This window comes from Meles meles, chromosome 1 (assembly GCF_922984935.1).
Source record: "Meles meles chromosome 1, mMelMel3.1 paternal haplotype, whole genome shotgun sequence".
NCBI classification, from domain to species: domain Eukaryota; kingdom Metazoa; phylum Chordata; class Mammalia; order Carnivora; family Mustelidae; genus Meles; species Meles meles.
The window spans coordinates 111,344,812-111,369,935 of record NC_060066.1 but is presented as its reverse complement, the minus strand read 5'-3'; the positions used below and the strand labels follow the sequence as shown (position 1 = coordinate 111,369,935).

At 41.8% G+C, this 25,124-nt stretch overlaps 1 protein-coding gene across 1 annotated transcript in view; it reads left to right on the top strand.

Annotated features, from left to right (window-relative positions):
* Positions 1-1,646: 1,646 nt before the first annotated feature.
* The window catches only part of BCL9 (BCL9 transcription coactivator), an 83,898-nt gene continuing 60,420 nt past the window's right edge, over positions 1,647-25,124 (top strand). Inside the window, exon 1 of the mRNA XM_046021431.1 lies at positions 1,647-1,784. The gene's annotated coding sequence lies outside the window, so the exon portion shown is untranslated. The remainder of the gene's footprint in view (positions 1,785-25,124) is intronic.

Below are 25,124 nucleotides of genomic sequence, written 5' to 3'. Positions count from 1 at the left end.
GCACCCCTACGAAGGAGTGAGTGATGCGTGTTCACGTAATTTGCATTTTGTAGAAGATTCTGAGAAACAGACTATAAGCCACCTTCCTGCAAGAATACAGATCTGGTTTAGCTCCTGTTAGGAGCTCAGCTTCCCTCCAGCTCCTGCGGGTAGAGGGGCAACTTCCCGGCCTAGGCTGGGGAGACCTTGTCAGGTCTGTGACTCCACAACATGCTAAAAATATGAATGTCACATCATCATCCTGTCTTTCTTCTTGATCTCAATTGGCCCTCCTGATTTCATGCCATCTGCAAATTTGCACATCCTTTGTGCTCCTTTTCGCTCACATTTTCTGCCTTCCTTTGCCATCTCATTTCCCCCCTTACATGTTTCAATCTCTGGGCTTCCATTTTTCTTCTTCCTTTTTAAATGCAGTGCTCCCCCCTTCCCTCCTTTACACCCCCACATTCCTCCTCCCTCCACACCAATCAAATTCCTGCCTCGCTTCATGCCATATTCATTATCCTACCTCATTCCCCCTCATTCCTAGAAAACAGCTCCGCGAGACTCACCCACCCTTCCCCCTGCGACTCGCAGTGCCCACCCTCCATAAATTCCAACCGCCTGGCAATCAGTAACTTCAGCATCACACTTCACAGCTCTCAGAGTTTACACTACTTGTTACTACTCTCCTTGCTACTGCTCTCTAGGGTTTCTGGAAAAAAAATCCACTTTAAAAATATCCTGGGTACAAGTTGAACCCACAGTTAAAGTTTACTCACACGTTTACACATTTCGTGGTTTTATTTTAACTAGTAGCTCAGGTCTTTGCTCAATTATGCAGGGAAGAAAGACCGGATCCTTCGGGAACCAGTTTTTCTCTACTATAGAAAAGAAAGGCACCTCCACATTCAACAGAAGCCCCCGAGCAGGGTCTACCTACTCTCTCTTATCTCCCTACTCCCCCAACCTCAAGCTGATGGGACCTTGCTGTTTGGTTTGTGGTGGTTTATTTCACTCTTGCTGGAGCTCAGGCTGCCTCCCAGTGTGTGTCTGTGTGCACACGTGTGTGGCCACTGCTGTTTTTCCAAAGGGCTCACCTCTCTTCTGCCATTTTTACCAGGACACAGGAGGCTCTCCCGCTCTCCCGCTCCCTCTCTTTCTCTCCCTGCCCCCAACTCAGCCTAGGCTTTTTCCTGTCTCTTAACTCCACCAATGCAGCAACTAGCTGAGCTGCTGGCGTGAGAGGGAGAGAGAGAGAGAGAGACAGACACAGTGTGTGTGTGTGTGTGTGTGTGTGTGTGTGTGTCTGCGTGAGCAGCTAGTGTGTGTGTGTGTGTGTGTGTGTGTGTGTCTGCGTGAGCAGCTAGGCCAAGCCTGCGAGCCTGCCTGTCACTGGAGAGTTTTAGTTTGCATTCAGAAGAAAGGAGGAGGGGAGACAAGGGGGGAGGAGGAAAAGGTGGAGGGGGAGGAGTGGGGGGGGCACCGAGAAGGGAGGGAGAATGTCTTGTTTGTGGCTTGTCAGCAATTGCTTGAGACAAGCTTCCATGTGTGAAAGCTACTTGGCATGAATGCCTGGGCCGTACCAAGTGTCACCGCAGCAAGAGGGGGAGTCAGAAGAAAAACAGATCAGACCAGAGCAGACAATAGGCCCCTAAAGTGTTCCCCCTAAGTTGCTTTGATGTTGTCCTAGTGTCTTGATACCAGGAGGCCAGGGATTGCAGGAAAAGGGTCTTTTTTGTCTTCATTCACTTTCCCCCCTCAGTTTCTGAAATGATTCTCCAGAATTTCTCCTCATAAAAAAGGTAAGAGCCCTAACAATTCCTTCTTCTGTGGCAGGCTCGTTCGCCCGTGCCTGGAAGTGGGGGTCTCATTCCTGCGCTGCTCAGGAGGAGCGCTGGGGTCCTGCCATTGGAGCTCTCGCCTTGCCCCTGGAAGTCTTGCAAGGCGCGCAGGGCTGGGGATGGCCCCTCTTTCTAGGGAACCCCAGTAACACGATCTGTGCCTCTGGGTTGGTAGGGGAGAAGAGGTGGATGGAGAGGGGTGGGAGGAGGGTGTGAGGGTGGAGGTGTGAGGGGGGAAAAAAACGAGAGAGAGGAAGAGAGGAAGAGAGAGAGAAGCCTGAAAGAGGGGGAGAGGAGGGCAGAGCCCTCGTTCAGAGCATCCCCAGCCTGGAGCCCAGGGAGGCCTTGCAAGCTTGGAGCTGTGGTTCTCAGGCTGAGTGAGGGCTGGCTGGGGCTCTGCCGAGTGTCCGCAGAGATTGCATCGAGCTTTGTGTGTGCGAGTGTGTGTGTGTGTGTGTGTGGACTTCCCCCACACTGCCCTGGCGCACCTCGTGAAGGGGAGGTACCCCAAACCTTATCACCGGAGCCCAGACTCCCGAGGCAGAGCGGCAAGGCAGGCGAGATGGGAGAGCAAGAGAACTCTGCGGCAAGACAATCCAGAAACTTTTCCAGTCTCAGGGATTTCTCTGGTGGTAGTCACTGTAAAGGAGTTGTGTGAGGGGGATTGGGAAGGGGCGGAGGGGGGGTGCCTCAGCTTTCCCCGTCTATACAATCCAGATAGCTGAGTGGGGATGCTGCATATCTGCCTGGGATTTTGTAAAACATAACAGAGCTTTATGTCTGAAACGCATGGAGAAATCTTCAAGCTAGATTTACCATGGAATCACCAAGTAGAAGTGTTATCATTATTCTTGGTCATCATCATCATCATCATCATCAAACCATCATTAAAGACACCCTGAGACAAAAAAAAAACAAAAACAAAAACAAAAACAAAACAGGACAAAACCAGGGAACACAGATCAAGTGTCTGAGCATTTCTCAGGAAACAAAAAGCCTTTTTCCACCTGTTGGCTTCTGTCCTTTTCTCTTGTGTCTTTTCGTTAGATTTATTGGCTGATTTGTACAGAGAATAGGGTGGGAGGGATTGGGTTTCCCCTTTCCTCCTCCCTTGTACATATTTTGTTTAAAAGAAGGTCAGTGTAAGATGCTCGAGAGAGAAAATGTGCCTCCTGTTATAGTAGTTTATTCAAGACCTTGTGTTTCCTGGTGCTGGCAGGCCTTCCAGACACATCTGTAAACTCTACCTTGGAGGTTAAAGATCTTTATTGTGGCTTTTAGAGATTAAATGAGATTTATTTACAATTGCTGTTTATCAGAGAGTAAATATCTTACTGTGTGTGTGAGGGTAAGAATGTGAAGGCTGTTTACTCACTGGTAGTTTTGTGGATAAAACCTTTTGCTTTTTTAAGTGTCATCTTGAGAGATGGGAATAGAAGGCTGAAATCAGTGCCTAATACTCATCTTTAAATTTTTTTTAAGAAAAAAAATGTCTGCTTATTTTCTTGAACCATGGATTTCCTTTCTTCTCTTCTTACACGGCAATTGCTTCAAGGATCTCAGTCATGGCTCTCTCTGAATTCTCTGGGGGAATTTCGCTCTCTTACCTAATTTGAGGTTTTCTGTGACTCTTTCTAGTTTTCCCAAAAATCTGCAAAAGTCTAGGAGGCTATGTCTCCTTCCATTCTAACTGCAAGTGTTTATCAGACTGACTCCCTGTGATAGAGATTGAAGCAAAGGGCCAGCCCTGGTTGAGAATATTTATTTTCTTCCTTTGGAAGCCTGGAGAACCCGACTTTGGGGTGTGAGAAAGAATGAAGGAAAGATATTAACTGGCCTGGATCTGGCAAGAAGCACCCTCCACACACACATAAAATGTTTTGTTGGAATAGAACTGAACTTTGTATTTTAAAACTTAATTTTTCCCCCACTTTGTTAGCAGAAGATCTTACCACGCCATGGTGTATCTTTGGCAATATTTCAGGTTCTGGATATCTTCCTAAAATGTTAGAATTTCAGAACTGCAAGGGACAAAAAAGGTTATTCATCAAGTTTTAAATGAGGACACAGAAGCCCTGGAAAGATCAGCAGTGACCTTGAGGGGCTCAGTGCGGCCAGGTAGCATCTGGACCATACCCTGGGGTTTGGAATGCCCAGAAGGCTGTCAAGTCAGCACCCTCACCTGGCCTCCATACTCGATCTTGTACAGCCCAGTACTTGGGTCTGCAAAGACAGGCAGCTTTTGGAATCTGTTTGTTGTGCTGGACGATAGCAATGCATTTAGCCCTGCTCAGGGCACATGGAGCAAGCACGGTGACTGCGTGTCACGGTGTGAGTTCGTGTGAATTCATTCATGTGCTCACTTGTTGATTCAAGTAATACTCTAGGGGCATTAACTATGTACCGGGCACCTTGCTGGGTGCTGAGGACATAGGAAAGAATAAAGCAGACGCACCCTTGCTCTCAGGGAACATGTAATCTTGGTGGTGTAATCAACATTAACCACAGGGTCAAATTAGTAATTATGACAACTTATACTGAACAGCATGCAGATACTCTAATAGGGCAGAACATAGAGTTATATAAAGTAACTGTACTAAATTTGTAACTAGACATAAGCTAGCTGTCCTTTTCTCTTGCCTGAGGTCTTGCCCCAGCCAATTCTCACTCCACTGGAGGCATTCCTACTAGTACAGCGTACAGTAGGCCTGTTGTTTCCAAAGACAGTAAAAAGCACCCCCCCCCAACTTCTTCATACAATGCAACAGAGACCCAAGTAGTATCTATTAACCCTTTACACTTGTATTAGTAAATAATGCAACACTCCTCGTGAGAATCATCTCGGTGATTCACATTAGCTCTAGTCTCTGCACACCACGAAACTCTGATGGGCATTGCAAAAGACCTGTGGTTAGTGAGGCTCTTGTCTCATTTCACTTACTCCTTAGATTCCCCAGTTGGTATGAAACAGTTACCTGCAGGAAACTCCACTGTTATCACTGTCATCTTGAAATTCCAAAGACAATAGTGTAATGAAATGGCTTTTCCCAGTCCTCCTAACAAGGGCACATACCTTTAAAGGTGAAAAAAATTTACAGCCTCTTCATCTTACCATTTCGGTTGGGTTGTTAAAATCTCACTGGTTGAATCTCCCAGAGTAGGAGCATGCCCAACCCCATTTTGGTCTTGGGTGGAAAGAAGGAATGGTGGCAATGCCAGTCGTTTCCATGCAGGCAGACTTGGGTTCTTGCTTGTATCACCATTTTCTACATTGTGTGTTTCTCTAGTACTCAGAGGAGTGCTGTCTTCAGTGGTGTCAATCTATCTTTTTTTTTTTTTCTAGACTAATTTAGTAGTTTTTTTTTTTTTTTTGATATATTTTATTTATTTGACAGAGAGAAATCACAACTAGGCAAAGAGGCAGGCAGAGAGAGAGGAGGAAGCAGGCTCCCTGCAGAGCAGAAAGCCCAATGCGGGGCTCAATCCCAGGACCCTTGATCCCAGGACCCTGGGATCATGACCTGAGCCGAAGGCAGAGGCTTTAACCCACTGAGCCACCCAGGCGCCCCTAATTTAGTAGTTTAAAAGGAAGACAGACATGCCTACCCACACAGAAATCATAGGTTCGATGCCTGTACTTTGGGAACCTACAGAGGTCGTGTGGTTAAGTCGTGTGATAAGCAAAATGAGAGTCATTTCTATGCCCCTGTTGTTGTTTCACAGTGAAGTACAGGCCTACATTGTAGCTACATTGTAGCCACAGCCCTACCCAGAGCTTGCTGCTATCATCTGCGTTTGGCACCTGTGGCCACTGCCTTCTCCTGTGAGCTGTATGACTTCATTTGCAAGTATTTGATCACTTCCGACACACTCTGCCCGCCCCCAATGTGTTACTCACTGGGGCGCTGCCTCTGGGGGAGGCAATCTGAGTAATCTGAAGAGAGGAGTGAGCCAAGTGAGGAGCTGAGATGTGGTGAAAACAAGGATCTGGTTGAGGAAGAAATTTAACAGAACTGGGGAGCTAGACAGCAGTGGTCAGGTCATCCTTAACTCTAGGGGAGTAAAAATGGAGATTGATCACATTTCTTTTTCCTTTAAACTTCTTTGTGGTTTTTGTGATGCACTTTTATTTTATTTTTTTATAATTTTTAAATTTTTTTATAAACATATAATGTATTTTTATCCCCAGGGGTACAGGTCTGTGGATCCCCAGGTTTACACACTTCACAGCACTCACCATAGCACATACCCTCCCCAGTGTCCATAACCCCACTCCCCCTCTCCCAACCCCCCTCCCCCCAGCAACCCTCAGTTTGTTTTGTGAGATTAAGAGTCACTTATGGTTTGTCTCCCTCCCAATCCCATCTTGTTTTATTTATTATTCTCCTACCCCCCTAACCCCTCATGTTGCATCTCCATGTCCTCATATCAGGGAGATCATATGATAGTTGTCTTTCTCCGATTGACTTATTTCACTAAGCATGATAGAGATTGATCACATTTTGAAAGGTGCATTGCGTGGGTTCTGCGTGTAAATAAAAGTGTGAGAGCCCCTAGTCCTGCCGGAGGTTTAAAACCAACACAACATCCGGGACATTCCCCACACTTCTTGGTTACAAATATTGCTTTTGCCTGTAGCTCGGGTGAAGGAAAGTGTGTGTGTGTGTGTGTGTGTGTGTGTGTGTGTGTGTGTGTGTGTTTCCCAAGAGACACAAATATAAGATGTAAAATGGAAATTTTCTCCATTTCTTTTAAGCCTTGACATTTTAATGCACTTTAAAATATCTGCTCAGTCCTCTCTTATAATAGCCCTGTGAATTAAGTAATACTGTTATCCTTCTGTTATATTTAAGTAAGGTTATGTGACTCACCCAAGGACTCACAAGAAAATAAGGGAGAGGATGGCTTGCTGATTAAATCTCCTGGTTAGGCCAAATCTCTACAAAAGATGAGAAGCAAAGAGGTGAGGCAGTCACCATTGATATCCCAGCCAAACTTACTCCTTTCTTTAAAGACTTAAGATTTAGAGTGTTGCTCAAAAAAGAAGGGTCCCCATTCTAATTGAATCATTACATGTTTTTTACAAGTGCATTGGACCAGTTTCTGGATTTGGTTTTGCCATTCTATGACCTAGGACTCCCCATTCTGCTCCTCCAGACCCCTTTTAAGAATGGGGCTGGGCTACATCACTTCTGTTTTCTTCCTGTTATTCCGTATTTCTCTAATTCTGCAAATAGAAAATTCTATGGATCTGGTCTCTTGGTCACCTTTTACGAAACCCAATTCCAGAACCGTGGCTCCCAAGGGGGAAATGTTGTGAGGTTTGTGGGTATAATGGGATTCATTCCTATATATCCCAACTATGTTGACATTTTGAAGTGAAAAGCACAATAAGCAAAAGTGGGGTTTTAATTTATGGATTTGAAGAGAATTGGCCAGTCAGCATGCAGGCACATGTGCGAGGAGACTAAAGAACCATTTTCAAAAGAATAGGCTGTTTTGAATGCATATCTTCCTGTATAATAAGTACGAATTGAAAATGGATGGGCCCCGGGTACATCTCTTAGCTTCACTGTTCTGCTTTCTCATAGAAATTGTGCTGTTCCTTTTTGTGCTGTGCTTACATATTGTTTTGAGGGTGCAAGGGACCAGATGAAGTGACCATAGTGCGGATAATACATGCTATGTGTTAAACACTGTGCTTTGGGGGATGACAGGGCTACTGACGATCTTTACGATACGCAACTCCTAAAGGATATTGCTGAAGACTTGCTGATATGATGTGTGATATATATAAATGTTATATACCTTCAGGATGTGAGTGATAAATGGCTTCTGAGACATGGCCAAGAGTGAGACAGACAGGTGGGACAGTGAAGGATGTTTTTATTACATGGTTCATATGAGTAATTCCAAGCACTATTCACTTGAAATTGGTTAAATCTTTGGAAAGATATGATTTTAAAATTTCACGTGCTAGCTCTTAATGTAATTTTCAGAATCCAGAGTAAGATCTTCTACCATGTTTTACAAATATCATCTTGCCTGTAGCAAGGGAGACTAGTTCGAGGCTACTTAGAGGAGTAGTAAACCACTGACTCTCTTTGAATTGGTCTTATTTCTGTCTGCAAAAAAAAACAAAAAAAGGTATGTAAGATATGATTACTTTATAACTGGAGGGAGGAATTTGGAAGACCATATATAACAATTTTTTTTATTTATAACTATTCCTTTATTCTTGGTTCGTTAAAATTCCTATCATTGGATATCTTGCTTAACTTCATAAAATCCTGAGGAGTAACTACTTAAGAGCAATATGTTATTGACTTTATAGCTCAGAAAACATGAACAGGTTTGTGAAATGATATACCAGCAAGCTTTTTTTGAACATAAGAACATACTCTATAGAAATATGTGAAATGTGGTTATTGAATGAGTACCAAACATACAGGAAAAGAAAAGCATATTTTATATATCATTGTTGCTAATCTAACTTTTAATGATCTAAGTAATTATCAAAAATATTTTTATGTTGTGTGCTAACTATACTGGAATTAAAATTAAAGTGAAAAAACTTTTTAAAAAGTATTTTTATGTTATTCATTTAAAGATTCAAAATGCCTCTGATTAAAAGCTTTGGAGAGCTTTAGTAATTTCCATGAAAATCATAATCATTCTTTTCCTTGAAAAATAAAGACACAAACTAAAAATTAACAATAATGGCAGTTGAAAAAAGCCAAGCCATCATTTTTGCTCAAAAGAGAAACTTGGGAAATTTGAGGTCCTTCATTTTGTCTAATACTAGATACATTGGATTTTCTGTTATCCTTATGGCTTGTGTAGTTAGTGTCTGGTTGAGGAGAAAATTTTTACTCAAGGCATGTGAGTAAGGAAATTTTTGAATGTGGGTGAAAGGCATACTTCCCTTTTCTAAAGATGCTTGGACTGATTGTTTATTGTATAGAAGTCCAGGATATACCAGGGTGTTGAAGTCAACCATAGTCTTTTTTTTTTTTTTTAATTTATTTGACAGAGATCACAAGTAGGCAGAGAGGCAGGCAGAGAGAGAGGAGGAAGCAGGCTCCCGGCTGAGCAGAGAGCCCGATTCAGAACCCCAGAATCATGACCTGAGCCAAAGGCAGAGGCTTTAACCCACTGAGCCACCCAGGTGTCCCCATAGTCTTTTTTTTTTTAAAATAAAGATTTTATTTTTATTTCTTTATTTGATACACACAGAGAGAAAGAGAGAGATCACAAGGAGGCAGAGCGGCAGGCAGGAGGAGAGGGAGAAGCAGGCTCCCGGCTGAGCAGAGAGCCCGATGCATGGCTCGATCTCAGGACCTAAGCCAACGGTAGACACTTAACCAACTGAGCCACCCAGGTGCCCCTAAGTCAACCATAGTCTAAAGAATGTAGGGTTTTGTCATTGCTAATGGCCAAGTTTAGCAGTGCTAATGGCCAGGTTTCTATCTTTGGACATCTTTTCCAAGCCAGCTCCTGCTGCTCCTTCAAGACTTAAGCTGGGCATTTCTTCTGGGAATCTTCTTAGACCCTATCTCTGTTCCACCACTTCTGGGCTGGCTGAATGCTTATGTGTCCCTTACCATGCAGTGCTGCCAATAGGCCGCCTCCTGCTCTGGGCTGTAGCTCCTTCAAGGTTTGGGACTGTCTTTAGTTTTTGTACCCCCACTGCCCAACACAGGGTGAGACACAGCAGCTGGTCAATAATTGCTGTCCACAGAGTGAACAGTTCACATTGAAATGTAACTTATTAAGAAATTTGACTAAATAGGAGCGCCTGGGTGGCTCAGTGGGTTAAAGCCTCTGCCTTCAGCTCAGGTCATGATCCCAGGGTTCTGGGATCGAGCCCCACATCAGACTCTCTGCTCGGTGGGGAGCTTGCTTCCCCCTCTCTCTCTGCCTTCCTCTCTGCCTACTTGTGATCTCTGTCTGTCAAATAAATAAATAAAATCTTTAAAAAAAAATTTGACTAAATACAAAAAAAGAATGACAGGTAAAAATCTTAAATTATACAACCTCATGTCCCACGTTAAAAAAGGAAATTTTTCATATTAAGATATTCCCCCTTCTCCTCCTTTGCAAAGAGTAAATTCCACATTCATAGCAAAGTATTTTGAATATCCCTGAGTCTCTCCTTTTCTTATGCTCGACTTTTCTCCCCTAAAACTTGTAAGCCATGTTTCTCCTTCTTGGGCCTTGTGGTTCCCGTATCTGAGAGTTTATTCTTTATGTTCGAGGATCATGGGTGATAAATGAGTGGTGAAGTTTGAGTTGATATTTAGGTAGTGGCTGAATAGGAGAAGTTTCTTCCATCTCAGAAACAGGGAAAATAGAGAGATCTTTGAGGAAGTCTGGACAATCGGAAGGTAGGAAGGTGATGCCTGACTTCCAGGAATCTGCAGCTGCCACCCATCTGATACAAAGGGGACAATGCAATTTAATCTTCATTTCATAAAAAAGGTTTTAAATGCTGAACCCTCTAGAAAAGGCCTTCTGCTTGTAAAGAACTGACTTGTGTGGTTTCCTCGAAGAAAGCAGCATTCACTGTGAGGATGCTCACAGATGGAACCTGAAATTAGAGCTGTAAGTCTTTGAGGCCCTGAGGTAGCTCTAGGGGCAACCTCTCTGCCTACCTCAAACTCATTCTCTCACTGTGTGTTCTCTCACCTTAAGTTCCTATTGAGTTCCTATTGCTGCATGCTGGTTTGGTCTTCTAGCTCTACTCTGGGTAACCTCTATCCATCTCGTAGCTTTTGTTTACACCCGGTGTCTCTCCTTTGACTTGCCAAGCCTGCCGTGTCCAGAACCCTACCCTCTCCACCTTCCTCCCTTTGTTTCTTCTTCACGTCTTCTTTCATTTGTAATTTTCCCTGATAATTCCTTCATTCTCTCAGATTTTTCTAATTCAGATATCCAAGAAAGAATCCAGTAACCCAACTTATCTTTTCATTGCCCTTCTTCTACGTCCCTAACCAGTCTTGCCTAAGGGGCAGATGTGCATCTCTAGTCTGGGGGCTGTGGGGCAGGGTGGGGGTGGGGTGGCAGGAAGTTGCTACTTGGTATAAAACTAGGGTGCCTTTTAGTAGGAACTATGGAAAAGCCATCTTCCCTTTCATGTAGTTGGTGACAAATGTATATATCTAATATAAGTCCATTATGGAAATATAAGAAATTAAGGATAACCAGATTATTAAAAAGTAAAATGTTTTAGGGTTGACAGTTAGTACAACAGAGATAAGAAGACTGTAGGAACAAATAGCAAATTTATAACCAGGAAAAAAATTAGGAGAGGGAAAAGTGTTAGATTTAGTTCTTAGATGAGTGACATCATTTCATGCATTTATGAAAAAGCAGGAGTGTGTGAATAGTGAAAGTGACAATATATTTTCTCAGGTCCCAGAGGCTGGTTTAAAAAGCAAGCATAATCCCAAAACTGAAGACCAGAATGGGGATAAATAGGAATACTAAATTTCTTAGGGAGTCTCTGCCTAGTCTTCCTGCCTGTATTTTCTTTTACTGCTTCCTATTCTGTTCTTGATCCCTCTTACTTTAGCATTTGGAACAATCTGTCATGAACTAGTGATATGCCCTTGGGCTGGTTATTTATTCTCTCTGAAACTCAGTTTACTCACCTGTAAAATAAGGAGAATGATTATTAATTCAATGGCTTATGATCAGAATTAAATATATTTAAATACAGATGGCATAATATATTTAAAGTGGCATAATATATTTAAAGTGACTGGTACACATCACCTAAAATGTAATAGGTGCTCAGTTAATTGTAGCAATTATCCTAGCACACAGTGAGGAAGGAAACATTGATTGAACACTGTGTGGGGCAAGACTTTGCTTGTTATATCATTTATTTCATGTAAGAATCCGGCAAGGACTTGTATTACTATGTACACTTTACGAACAAGGCTACAGTGTTAGTACTTAATTTGCTATGTGCTAAACACTGAGTGTTGTCTTATTCAAGCGAAGCTAGGTGCTATTTATGTTTTCATCTCATAGTTGAAGAAACTGAGGTCTAGAGAGTTTAACTTGCCCAGAGCCATACAACTAGTAAGTGACAGTCAGAACTTGTGTGTCTGTGTGAACTTAGGTCTAGTTGACTCCAAAGTTTTCCAGTCACTTGGTGGATGGATGTACATGTGACTGAATGAAGATTCAGACCTTGTGTAGGATAGTGTTTTTGCAGTTCACCTACCAGAGGCAGGCACTGACTGAATGACAGGTAGTGGCCGGCACACACAGGCTTATGATCAGACAGACACGGGCAAATTTGGAAAAGGTACAAAGCAAAAACATTTTAATAATTGAAATATGTCAAAATGGGTCTCTCAGACCTGATGAAATGATTTAACGAGCATGTTTTGAATATCTACTGTGTGTCAGGCAATGAAAAAGGAACTTGGCATTGTGGGAATGCAAGGCAAGTGAGGTTGAATTCCTACCTTTAAGGTGCTTTCATTCTGGTGGAAAGAGATAGATGCTCACACAACTAATAAAGCGTATAGCAATGGAGCAAAGAAGTGGGGTAGTCAAGAAAGAGAACGGTCAATTTGCTGGTGAAGGGAGTGGTGTTAGAAGGACCTTGGGAAAGCATGCAGGAGACAACATTTGCAATGGTCTTCGAGGGGACAAATACAAGGAACAAGAATCCTTCTGTAGTTTCCTTCTTCAGACCAATGGTTTTATTAAGGGGGGTATGAAGTAGCTAATTATTGTGGTAATAGACAGTTAATAGTGTTTCCAAAGATTAGGTTCTTTGACCAAACGTAGAGAAATACTTACTCTTATTAATTGTAAGTATATATTTGCATTTCCTGGTCTGCACTTACGTGTGTCTCTATTGAAAGAGCCAGAAAATGGAATCCTGTTTTCTATGCATTCTAGATTCTAGGTTCTAGGATCTATAATTGCCTAGCAACCCAACAAGAACCTACAAGTCCCTCAAGTGGCCCAATGGTACACAAGCATCAGCTTTTGGCCGTATGGTGTGGTGTTAAGTAAGTAGAACTAAAGTACTGGCAAGTGGGTCATTTATCCGTTTAAGATCTGGATTAGAGATTTTAGTCTGTGGTTGGGAGTTCCCAGTTTTTCTTACAGACAATGTCAGGTCTTCTGAAAAAAAGAATTTTTGTTTTGAGACCATCCCCAGTTTAAAACATTCTGCCTTGTCTTCCTAAGTATATTCATGATTGGTAATCTTTGTGTTCTGATTATTATTTAAGTTGTTAATTAAATTGAGTTTCCATGGCCTCATCCTATTTCAAGAGGCCTGTAGACATCTGCAGATTTTGTCCACTTGAATGAGAACGCACATACTCATCTTTGCGGCGTGCGGTAGAAACCTAGCCAAGATCCCTTGTTTTGGTTTTATTCTTTGTTTACATCCCCTTTTTTCCAAACTGTTTTGATGGACCTTATGCTCAACCTCCCTTCAAGGTCTGGCTCAAATGTCACTTTCCTCACAAAGCCTTTGTTAATTCCTAGAGCCTGAGGAGTGTCTCCATCCCCATAGCGGCTCTGTTATCTGGTTCTTTTCTTGGCATGATTATAATAGCTATACATGTTCACTATCACAAATCCCTTAATAGGTGGTAAACATGAGGGCGGAGCTTTTGGTTCCATTCACGTGTGGATCCCTCTAAACCCCCAGCATGGCCTCTGCCCTACAAGTGGTTGGTGCTCAGAGATGTTCACTGAACTGAACTGAATTGAATTCTGGGTTTCTTTGGACTGGCTTTGCTTATGGTAACATTGATGTCTGAGCTCTCGTTCTATTTAGGAAAAGAAAGGTTGCTTTAAAAAAAAAAACCACTTTTAGTTGATTTTAGGATGAAAGAAACCATGTAGTATAAACAGTAATTGTAATTATTATTAATAAGCATCATTAAAAGAGCATGAACTGATAGAATTACCCTCATGCTTGCTTTTGCTGGCAGAGTGGGTAGGCCTGATAAACTAACTGGTCTTTTCCATCTGTAATATCTATGATTCTTTGAAATTTTATGTAGACAAGTGCAAGCTAATGTACACTGGAAGGAACAATTGAAACAGCTCATACTCACTGATGGGCTCTGAATTACTCTACTTGTAAGTGCTCAGGAAAAAGATCTTGGATTCATTGTGGTTTGCTCAATGGAGACATCTGCTTGCTGCGCAGAGGCAGCCAGAAGAATGAATGAGATATAATAGGCTATATTAACTTTCAGAATGGGATAAAGAATGATGCAGAAAATAATATAGTGCACATAATTTGGCATTGACTATTTCTGTAATTACAATAAAACATTTTAATGATATACATTGATGTTATGACTTCACCTTAGAATCAGAATTCAGCAGTGGGTCCTTTCATTTCAAAAGAAAACAAAGCAGAAATACAAAGGATCTAGAGAAAAACAACAGACTGTCTCCAAGACATGCAAGGGATTTGCCTATAATGAGAAACTGAAAAGACAGGGACATTTTAATTTGGATAAAGGGGGAAAATGACATTGTATAAATTTATTTAAAATTAATGAAAGTTTCTGAAAATTGCTAAAGCTAGTTTCAGATTATCCTTGGTAATGGAGGTCAGAGATAGGCAGGATAATTGAAATCCCTGATAATCTCCAACCCTCATTTTAGCTATTAGTGGCAGCATCCTGTCCTATGAAAAGTTTTAACAAATGAACAAATACAAGACATTGAAGCTCAGGATTTGTGAACCAAATGACCCATGAGAAAGGCAGCCAGGGGTGTTGGGAAGCTCAGAGAGTTTGGAATTAGGTGACCAAATTCTAGTCCCTATTCTCTGTCCAACCTTGAGTGATATGCTTGATGTCTATGAGACCCAGTCCCCTCATGTGTAAGATGGAGATAGTAGTAATATTTATTTTATGGGTTGGTTGAGAGAACCAAATGGGCTCATTGGATTTGGTAGGTGAGCTGTGATGTTTGATATTGAGTGCTGGTTGTTAAGGGTACTTGCTTGCCCATTTGGCTTGCTGGTCTCAAGGGCGGGCATGGCTCCTGGCACCTGGGAGTTTACAACACACTTTCCCTTTTCTTGAACTTTCTATGGACTTTATCCATGGCAGGAGATTTTAAAAGAGGCAAGACACATTTTTCTTCATCTCCAAGATCATCCACAGACCATCCTACTCCCTTGCTCCTAGAAAGCCTTAAGATAATTTTGCCAAGTTTTTATTAATGCATGATCATTTAAAGGCCACCTCCCATAATTTTCACAACAGCCCTTTGAGGTACAGACTGCAGTTGTCTTCATCTTCTAGAAGAGAACACTGAGGCACAGACAACTTGCTTAAGGACACATAGTAATGGCTAAATAGAGTCAGACCTGCATTTTCATGCCTCTGGATTGACTGATAAAGTCTAGAAAACTGACTTATATGACTATATTGATCCCTTCCCTAAGGAGTGACTGGCCTTTCCTTAATTTCCTAGAGACTCCTACTCTACCGTTTGGCACACAATTCAAGGACTCATCTCTTCCATGGAGCCCATCTTAATCCCTCTCTTCCCCTAGAAGAAGTCATCTTGCCTGCCTTAGTACCCTGTATTGTGGCTTTTAACATACTTTACGTTAAAGTAGAAATCCTTATACCCTATGCAATTAATTCATGATTCAGCTGAACAAGTTAGTTAAAGCAGAGATCATACAAAATGATGGAATTGTTCCTTAAGCTTTTATTTCAACTTAAAACACATCTCAAGTTTTTGAGGTAAGCCCAAGGCCTCGCTTGTCTTTTGAGTTTCAAGCCTCCCATTAGAGCTCTGCGTCCTATTTCTCATATAAGCCACACCTCCGAGGCTTTCGCAATCATTTTGTCTTGGTTTCTTTAAAGCGGGGCAAGATCTTAAAGACATTCTGTGAGGCAATCGGATTTTTCCAGATTTTTAATGGTGTTTTGCAGGCGGCTCTCCCACACATGTATAGACAGCAGGTGTTTTTAGTAACTCACCTTAATGTGCCTTCCCAAAACGTTCTCCTTAGATCTTGTCGACGCAACTTCTCTCTTCTTTATTCACATTCCTTATTTTAAGTAAGCTTAATTAAATTGTGTAATAACAATGATTATTGTTTTGGGCAACAATCAATGAGTTCTGGGAACAAACATGCTGACTTCCAGTGAGCAGACAACTCGGCTGTGGGAATAGCAGAGTGCAGGCGTCCTCGAGGAGCCTCCCACTGGCTATGGTCACCCTGCATCGTGGGCCTTATGTCTTTACATTTACAGAGAGAATGGAGGCCATAGAATAATCCATTGTATCGGTCACTTAAGAGAGCTTCTGCTCAGTATGGCTTCTATTCCATGTTTGGCCTAGAAGATGAATGCCTTGAAAGTCTAGCATTTATCTTTCCAGTTAGTCTCAGAATCTAGCACAGTGATGGGTATATAGTGAGCCCTCAATAAATGTCAACTAATTGGCCAAGTAGCCATACCCACAAAAATAAAACTTAACTTTGCCCCTGAACACCCGCTGCTGGGAGTACTAAGCGAGCGATCAACTGTCCAGAAGTTAGTTTAGGGAGAAAGAGAGAGAAGAGCTAGCAAGTGAATTTCTAATATTAATGTAAGGTAAATAATGTGTACCATTAAATAGTTAAACGTAAGGCAGCTCTAAAGAATTGGATTTTGTGTAATAGGTAATTAACCTAGGTAACTCAGTAACACAAAATAACATTGAGACAGGGATGCTTGATAACATTTTATAAAAGACAAGATAGGTCTTTAGTGGAGAAAAATCCACACTTAAAACCACTACAGTATCTGACTACAAAAAGCCTCTCTGGTGGTCAGGTGCAGGGCCAGCCAGGTCATGAAAAAATTTCCCTTACTGACATATTGGAGCATGGGTTTTTGTTTTTGTTTTTTTTTTATGTTTCTTGTGACAATGTAAAGCATCTTGAATTGAGCACCAGAAGAGGAAAGAAGGCAGATCTGAAGGATATTAAAGTTGACAAAGACATTCTGTAGTAGGTGATTGGTTTGAAAGATGGCGGTAGACCGCTGGTGATGGCAAGGGTATATTCTTTCCTGAGAGAAAGTAGGCAAAACATTTAGCCTTGTGCTCAATAAACATTGGAACTGAAATAGACTCAGTAAGCAAAGTTGGAAAATTATAGAAAGTTTACATGACCACAAGAAATGGGATAATAAAGAATATATATATTATATATATAATATATAATATATATTTCTAATATATAATATAACATATATTATATATATCTTAGAAGATATGTGTGTATATATGTGTGTACATGCATACGTATATATATATAAACTATTTGTATAAATTATATAGAGAGAATGTGTGTGTGTGTGTGTGTAGAATAGAAATAATGCTCCGTAGGATGCCATGTGAAACTTCTCATTAATTTTCCATTGTGAGAATCTGTAGATCAGTTTCAATTATTAATTCTTGAGGACCTCCCTGTTTCTCAAGAGGCTGTGAAGCCGTTGTCTAGCAAAGAAAGAAGGGAATTAACAGGGCCTTGAGCATTCTTTGTGTGCCAGTCATTATACTAAGTTTTTAATATATGTTATCATATTCCTTTGAATATAAGTTGCCCTTGATTTTTGTTAAGAGCGTATTACTTCATGTGCCGCTATGAAAGAAAGAAAAAATAACACTCCCAATTAAACTACAGCTCATTACCAATGGTAAAATGCATCTTGATTTCTGAGCTATTAAAATGAGGGGAAAAAATACCTATCTTATCAATGTGATATGGTATCTCATTTAATACTCCCAACAACCCTTGAAGTAAGTATTATTAATACTGCCAGATGAAGAAAGTGAGACTCAGAGAAGTCAAGTAATTTGCCTGAAGGCAAATAGCTGGTTAAGTGTCAGAGCTGGAATTTGGCCCAAATTAGCACTCTGAATCCAGTTCCCTTCTCATAGTCTTGTGCTGCGGATTGAAATCAGTGCTCGCCCTATAACTCAGATTTTTTAATTTTTTTTTAAGATTTTATTTATTTGAGGGCACCTGGGTGGCTCAGTCAGCTAAGCATCTGCCTTCATTCAGCTCAGGTCATGATCCCAGAATTCTGGGATCAAGTCCCACATCGGGCTCCCTGCTAGGCAGGAAGCCTGCTTCTCCCTTTGCCCCTCCTCCTGCTCATGTGCGCTCTCTCTCTCTCAAATAAATAATAAATCTTTAAAAAAAAAAGATTTTATTTATTTGAGAGAGAGAGAGCACGAGCAGCGGGAGAGGCAAGAGAGAGAGGGAGAAGCGGACTCCCTGCTGAGCTGGGAGCCCCACTCCAGGCTCAATTCCAGGATCTGGAGATCACATTCTGAGCGGAAGGCAGATGCCCAACCATCTGAGCTACCCAGGTGCCCTGTGATTTTTTGTTTTTTAATAAAAAATAGAAACACTGTATTTTAAAAGCATTTACCTTTTCACCTAGCTCCCGAAGATGTTTTTTCGGGGGGAAAACTGTGAGGGACACTGGGGTCAATGATGGCCATGGATTTCTAAGGATAGAAGGAAAATTTGAGTTCCTCTGGCCAGTCTCCCATTGGGTGCTTGAACCTCTGATGATAACACTCCCCCAAGGAATCACACGGTCTCTGAGAATCAGCAGCAGGAAAATCACTTGGTCACTCGATCACTCAGGCAGCTTCTTTCAGTGCACCCGTTGTGAGTGCTGCTTTCATCTACTCCCTAGTCCTGGTTCTGTCTGTGGAAATACAGAGTTGACCTCACTGTCTTAACCCCTTGTGGCCCTTCCTGTATTTGAAAGCGCTATGAGGATCCCTCTAAGTTTCCTTTTCTCCAAGTTGAACATTCCAAGTTCTTTCTAGGACACAGTCTGGAAATTTTTCTCTCTGGTCACTCTACAGTTTCTCTGTGTTCCTTTTACAGAGAGGCATTAGAATTGATCATTTTGCTACACAGGAACAGAGAACGATTACCTCCCTTGCTTTAGGTACCATACTTCTCTTGGTACAACCTGCAAGTACATCTGATTTTTCCAGCACCTCATCAGAGAAATGTAAGCTCTCCTTCTTCCATGATTTCTCCTTCCTTGCTCTCCTCTCCTCTGCCTTTTTTTTTTTTTTTTTTAAATACATGCTGCTACTGCTGCTGTGTAGGCAACCTGGACTTCAGTGATTTATATGTTGGACTTAAGTTGCTGTGCTTTGATCACTTTGAGAGTTTGTTTTGTTAGAATTGACATTTTGAGGATTTTTTTACTTTGGCTTTCCGTTTGCATTTAATGGTCATGACTCCTGATTTTGTAACATCCATAAATGAAATCATTTTTTTTCTAAGATTTTATTTATTTATTTGACAGAGAGAGATCACAAGTAGGCAGAGAGGCAGGCAGAGAGAGAGGGAAGCAGGCTCCCTGCTGAGCAGAGAGCCCAACGTGGGGCTCGATCCCAGGACCCTGGGATCATGACCTGAGCCGAAGGCAGAGGCTTTAACCCACTGAGCCACCCAGGCGCCCCTAAACGAAACCATTTAAAAATGTTTTCTATGTATAGATTGAGTAGGACAGGGACAGGGACAGAGCTCTTTGGGAAGTCTTGGGTAATGTTTTTGTTGTTGAGTTACCAATCCACCACATTTTTCCATCTTGCTCCCCATATGTCTCTACCTTGTCTAGAAGAAAACAGATGCTTCATACACGCCATCCCACATAACATGGATGGATAATAGGGCTCCTCTTTTATAGCTGGGTAAACTGAGCCTCACTGGGGAGGTGGCTTGCCTGGGATTGCATGTTTGCTAAGCGTGGAACTGTGATTTGCACACAGGTTTTGCCATCCCATCCGCTCTGCGTGGCTGTACCCATTGTGAATTACTTTGCTGGGATCCAGAGATGTAAATATTACCTCATTTTCTTGAGTTACGGGAGAGCACTTCTGATATCAAAGAGCCAAATATCATAACAGAAATGCATTTTCTCCCTCCTTCTCCTGGAGTACCACAGCTGCGAACATGGATACCTCACTATTCTCTAGGGATAGGATTTACACCCTCACCTTCCTGTGGACCTCTCTTAGAATAGATGTAAAAACAGTGTTTGAAAAAGTTTTCCTGGACCTTCTGGGCAATTTGAGTAATTGAGTCCTGAAGGTGAGGAGCTAGGAGCAAAGAAAACAGAGATTTTTAAGATGCTGGTAGAAAGCTGTTTACCTAAACTCTTGGTAATAAAGTCACACACACACACACACACACACACACACACACACACACACCCCTAAACTCTTGGTAATAAAGTCACACACACACACACACACACACACACACAGAGTTAGAAAGCCTTGCTTTTCACTCCCTTCCTTAGAACATGCTACAATGGCTTCATATTTCAGAATAAATTAATACAATGAGGTTTAAAAAGGAAAGAAAAGCAACATGAACGATACAAGGAACTACCCTTGCTTCTGAAACCACACCTGGTATCCAGCTTGTTGGTAGGCCAGAAGGTGTGCTGGCATGGACGGGATCCACTAGTGGCAGCAGCCCAGGGTGAGGTAAGCCATCTGAGGAAGGATCAGCTGCCACATTTGTCTCTCTCTCAGATTTTGGTGTATCCCTTAATCTTCCAGGAGGAGTCTTGTTAACTAGTAAGAAATAAGGAATACAGGTACCATTGCTTCATGAGAGTTCCATGATTTTCAGCCATAATTAGTAACATGGTTCGCAATGAAACAATGTACTAACAATATGTATAACTTAAAAAACAACAAGGATGGGCCTGTGGGTGGCTCAGTTGGTTAAACGTCTGCCTTCCGCTCAGGTCATGATCCCAGGGGCCTGAGATTGAGTTCAGCATCCGGCTCCCTGCTCAGCAGAGTCTGCTTCTCCCCTATTCTTTCCCTCTGCCTCTCCCCCTGCTTGTGTGTGTGCACTCTCTCTCTCTCAAATAAAATCTTTTTTTTTTTTTTTTTTTTTTTTTTATCTCTCAAATAAAATCTTAAAAAAAAAATCAGGGACATCCAGTTATCCCCTTTCGTAAAGAGACTCAAGGTCAGTGCATGAAACAAAAGATAGTAGTGAAGAAAGATTACCTTCTTGCTTCACCAGAAAATATACCCATTTTCTACTTAAATAGAGGCCTTTTCTCTGTAAAGAAGTTCCTTCAGTACCTTTCCTCCAAAGCAGAGTCACTTAAGATAAATGAACTCACAACACAATTGATTGAGGTAAACCCCAACACACTAATTCAGTCTTTCTAGAATGCTAATACTACAGTGAAGAATTAGGGAATTAGATGGAACTTTTATCTTTTTTTCTGCAAAGGAACTGCGCAACTCAAAATTAATTGCTAAGGGAAATGGTTCTACATTATTTCCCATAAGCCTACCTTAGGGACTGAAGGACTGTGGGTAGTGGGGAGCCCCAGACATGGAATCTATGTCCTAGGGCACTGTTAACACAGTGCATAATTTTCAGCAACTCCCAAGTGGCTTTTTCTGACATCCATTCCATGTAAAACAATGGAAACCTATTTCCATGCTTATTTGTGTTTCCCAGGAGCCCTTAGATGCCATAGTGAAGATGAAAGGGCTAGACCCTTTTTCTTATTCTCTCTTATGATTATTCATAATTTTCTAAAATCATTTCATGGAGCAATGCTGCCTAAAGAGGAATTTTAGGTCTATTTGTCTATTGACTCATTTGTTCATTCATTCATTCAACAAATATTTATTAACCACCTCCTACATGCTATGTTCTCTGCTCGGGATTAACAAGCATAAAAAATGACTAAGCTTCAGTCATCACGCTTGAGGAACTAATCATTTAGTAGAGGAGTAAGACACGTATGCAGATAGCTGTATATAAGAAAAATATAATACATACTTTAAAAAAGTTCAGACAAAATCTTGTGGGAGGTTCACATCGAGTCAGAAGGAACAGGGAAAGCATCATAGAGATGATATCATTCGACTCCAGGGATAGAGCAGTATAGGATCTCAACAGACGCAACTGGAGGAAACATCTGTTCAGACCCAGGAAACCACGTAAATAAAAGTAAGGCATGTTCCGAGAAGAGCAAGGAGACCAATTTGGCCAACGCATAGGCACAGTTCAGTATCTATGTTGGAAGATCTCGAACACTGGGTTCAAGAATTACCATTTAGTTTCCTGAGCAGTAGGGAGCCATTGAAAGTTCCCAATCAGAGAAGTGATGTAAACAGATCTTTAGTTGGGGAAGATTTTTTTGCTGTGGTATGTGGGGTGGGTTGCAGAAGGGAGAGATGAGAGTCTGGAAGACCAGTGAGAGCCCTACTGAGGTATTTTTGGTGCCAAGGGCTGAGGACTGGAAGTGGGGTGATGGCAGAGAGGAGCTGAGCTTCAGAAACATTAGGGACAGTTTGGCAACAGATTGAAGTGGGGCGAAGAGAGACTCACACACGACATAGCTGGCAAATGGCAAGGCTCCTAAGAGAATCTGGGTGCCTGCGTTTGCGCTGACATGTGTGGGCAAAGGGATGATGGGATTAGGAGTAATCTTTTTAAAAGGCAAATCAGATCTCATTGCTCCCCTGCTGAATAATATCCAAATGGCCTTCCACTGCGTTTAGAATAAAATCCAACCTCCTTACCATGGCCCAGTGTAAATGCCACATGAGCTGGCTCCTGATGGACTCCAACCTTCTCTCTTAGCACTCTCCTTAGAGTCAGCGTTAATCCTGTTGGCCACCTTGCAGTCCCTCAGAGGCACCTCATTCGTTTTTGCCTCAGGGCCTTTGCATTTACTGTGCCCTCTGCCCACAACACTGCCCTCACATCCTCACCTGACTGGCCCTCTCTTGTCGTCAGGTTTCAGCTTAAATGTCATCTCAGAGAGGTCTTTCCTACCCAATCAATTACCAATTACCATGCCCTTTGCTTACAGCCACTCTTTATCATATCATCCTGCTTTTTATTCTTCACAGCACTTACCATAATCTGAAATGATCTTATTTATTTGTTTCTTCTGTTTGTGTCTCTTCCCCCCTACCAAAAGCAAGCTCTAAGAGTGTGACTTGTTCAGAGCTGTGGTCTGTTAGAACCATGCCTGGCACATACGAGGGGCTTCATGAGTCGTTGTAAAGTGAATGAATGGATGAATGTGAATCCATTTTGGGTGGGGGGAATGTTGGCTTTTTATGCAGGTGTCACACTCAGACATGGGCAGCAAGGACTTGGGTATGTGGGGTTAGAGGGCAAGAGAGGGCCATGTGTGACATTTGTCTTACAGGAGATGAAAAGTCAGGACAGGTCAGCTCCTGGACCATTTTGAGCAAAGGCATCTCTTCACTGCTTCTGCCTCAGTCACCGATCCCAAACTTAAAGTCTCTAGCTTAACCTACAGTGTCCCAGTGAGTGTGTTTTGTCCTCCAGAGATGGTCTACTTGGTAGACTTTAGCCAGAATGCCACCTCGTCTGAAATAGTTTTTGAAATTCCTGTCTCAGAATTGCTCACAGAGGCTGCAGCCCCTGAATAATATTGTAAAATATTAATAACTATTATTCATGAAGCACTTGTGCCAAGTACTATACTAAGTATTTTCAGAAACTGTCTCACTAAACCCACCTCAAAACCTTGTACAGCAAGTAAAAAGATTTCCCAGTTTGTGTTGAGGAAACTGAGACCCGGAAATACTAAATTCCATGAGCAATGTTCGATCTGAGGTTCAGATGGAGTCTGAGTGACTCCAGAGTCTGCATGCCTAACCGCTGATCGGTGTCTTCTGTGCTGAGGTATGTGCAGAGGGAGAGTGTTCTGGAAGCATGGGAAGGGGGTGCGAATCTTTCTCTTTCTTGAACATGAATGTGGCTTTTGGAAACAGTGAGAAGCTGCAGAACAGAATCCTGATTATGCTACTCAATAGGTATGTGATCTCGTGGGGAACTTTCTCAGGAATAAAATGCTGCTGAGAAGGCTCCTCCTAGAATTGTTCTGTCAACTATCATCTATAAAATGCCTGGCACATAGTGGGACTTCATTTTGCACTCCTTTCTTTTGTTTATGAGAGACACAACTAACTCTTGATTCTTTCAGGGTTGGATTATCTAGTTGGTGGAAGATCGAGTCCCTTGCTTTTCCTCAACATTCTTATTCTTATCCTGTTTATATCATTTGTTTCCACTTCTGTGATGAAGTTAGCTAAGAGGAAGGATTGGAGGTTATACTGTCTGAGAAAGGAACTGGAGGAAATGTAGTCTGAAGTGATTGTTTCAGATTTCTACTTCATTTTTGTTTTAAGCCTGTGATCTTGGGCAAGCATCCGGGTCTCAATTTCCTCATCTGTAAAAGGCGAAAGATTTATGCGATCTGAAGAGAAACCAGAGTATTCAATTTCCTCATCTGTAAAACGAGATAATATTACGTGTCTTTTACATCACAGAGTTGTTGTAAGGATGAAATTATAGCCTGAAAGAACTTTGGAGAACATAAAGTTGTATACAGTTGTAAGATACTGTTATCATTGCCGTCATTACAAAATGAGAGTCCATCCTTCTTCTTTTTTTTTTTTAAGATTTTATTTATTTATTTGACACAGAAACACAGCAAGAGAGGAACACAAGCAGGAGGAGTAGGAGAGGGAGAAGCAGGCTTCCCGCTGAGCAGGGATCCTGATTCGGGCCTCAATCCCGGAACCCTGGGATTATGACCTGAGCGGAAGGCAGACGCCTAACCAACTGAGCCTCCCAGGCACCCCTGAGTCCACCCATTTTTTGAGAGGGTCTAAAACAATAATAGTGCTCTGTTTATAGTTCTTCAACTGAAACAATTCCCAAACTACTCCCTTAATCTTTTATCTTTATACTTAAAGTTCTAGCTTAAAATGAAGTCAATATCTGTCCTATCCAATATGGTAGTTAATATCTTCGTGCAGTCATTCACGTTCAAATTAATTAAAATTAAATGAAATTTAAAATGCAGTTCTTCAAGAGCACCTGGGTCGCTCAGTCGGTTAAGTGTCTGCCTTCAGCTCAGGTCATGATCCTAGGTCTGCTTCTCTTTCTGCCCCTGCCGCTCTCCCTGCTTGTGTTCTCTTGAGCTCTCTGACTCACCCATAGGTAAATAAAATCTTTAAACTAAATAAATAAAAATAAAATAAAATAAAATTCTGTTTTTCAATTACACTGGCCTCATTTCAAGTACTCAGTAGTTACATGTAGCTAATGGCCACCATATTGGACAGTGCAAATAGAGAATGTTTCCATCTTTGCTGGAAGTTCTGTTGCATGGCACCATTCCTGATTTCCCGGGTTCCACTTTTCCATGCTTCCTTTTGCTC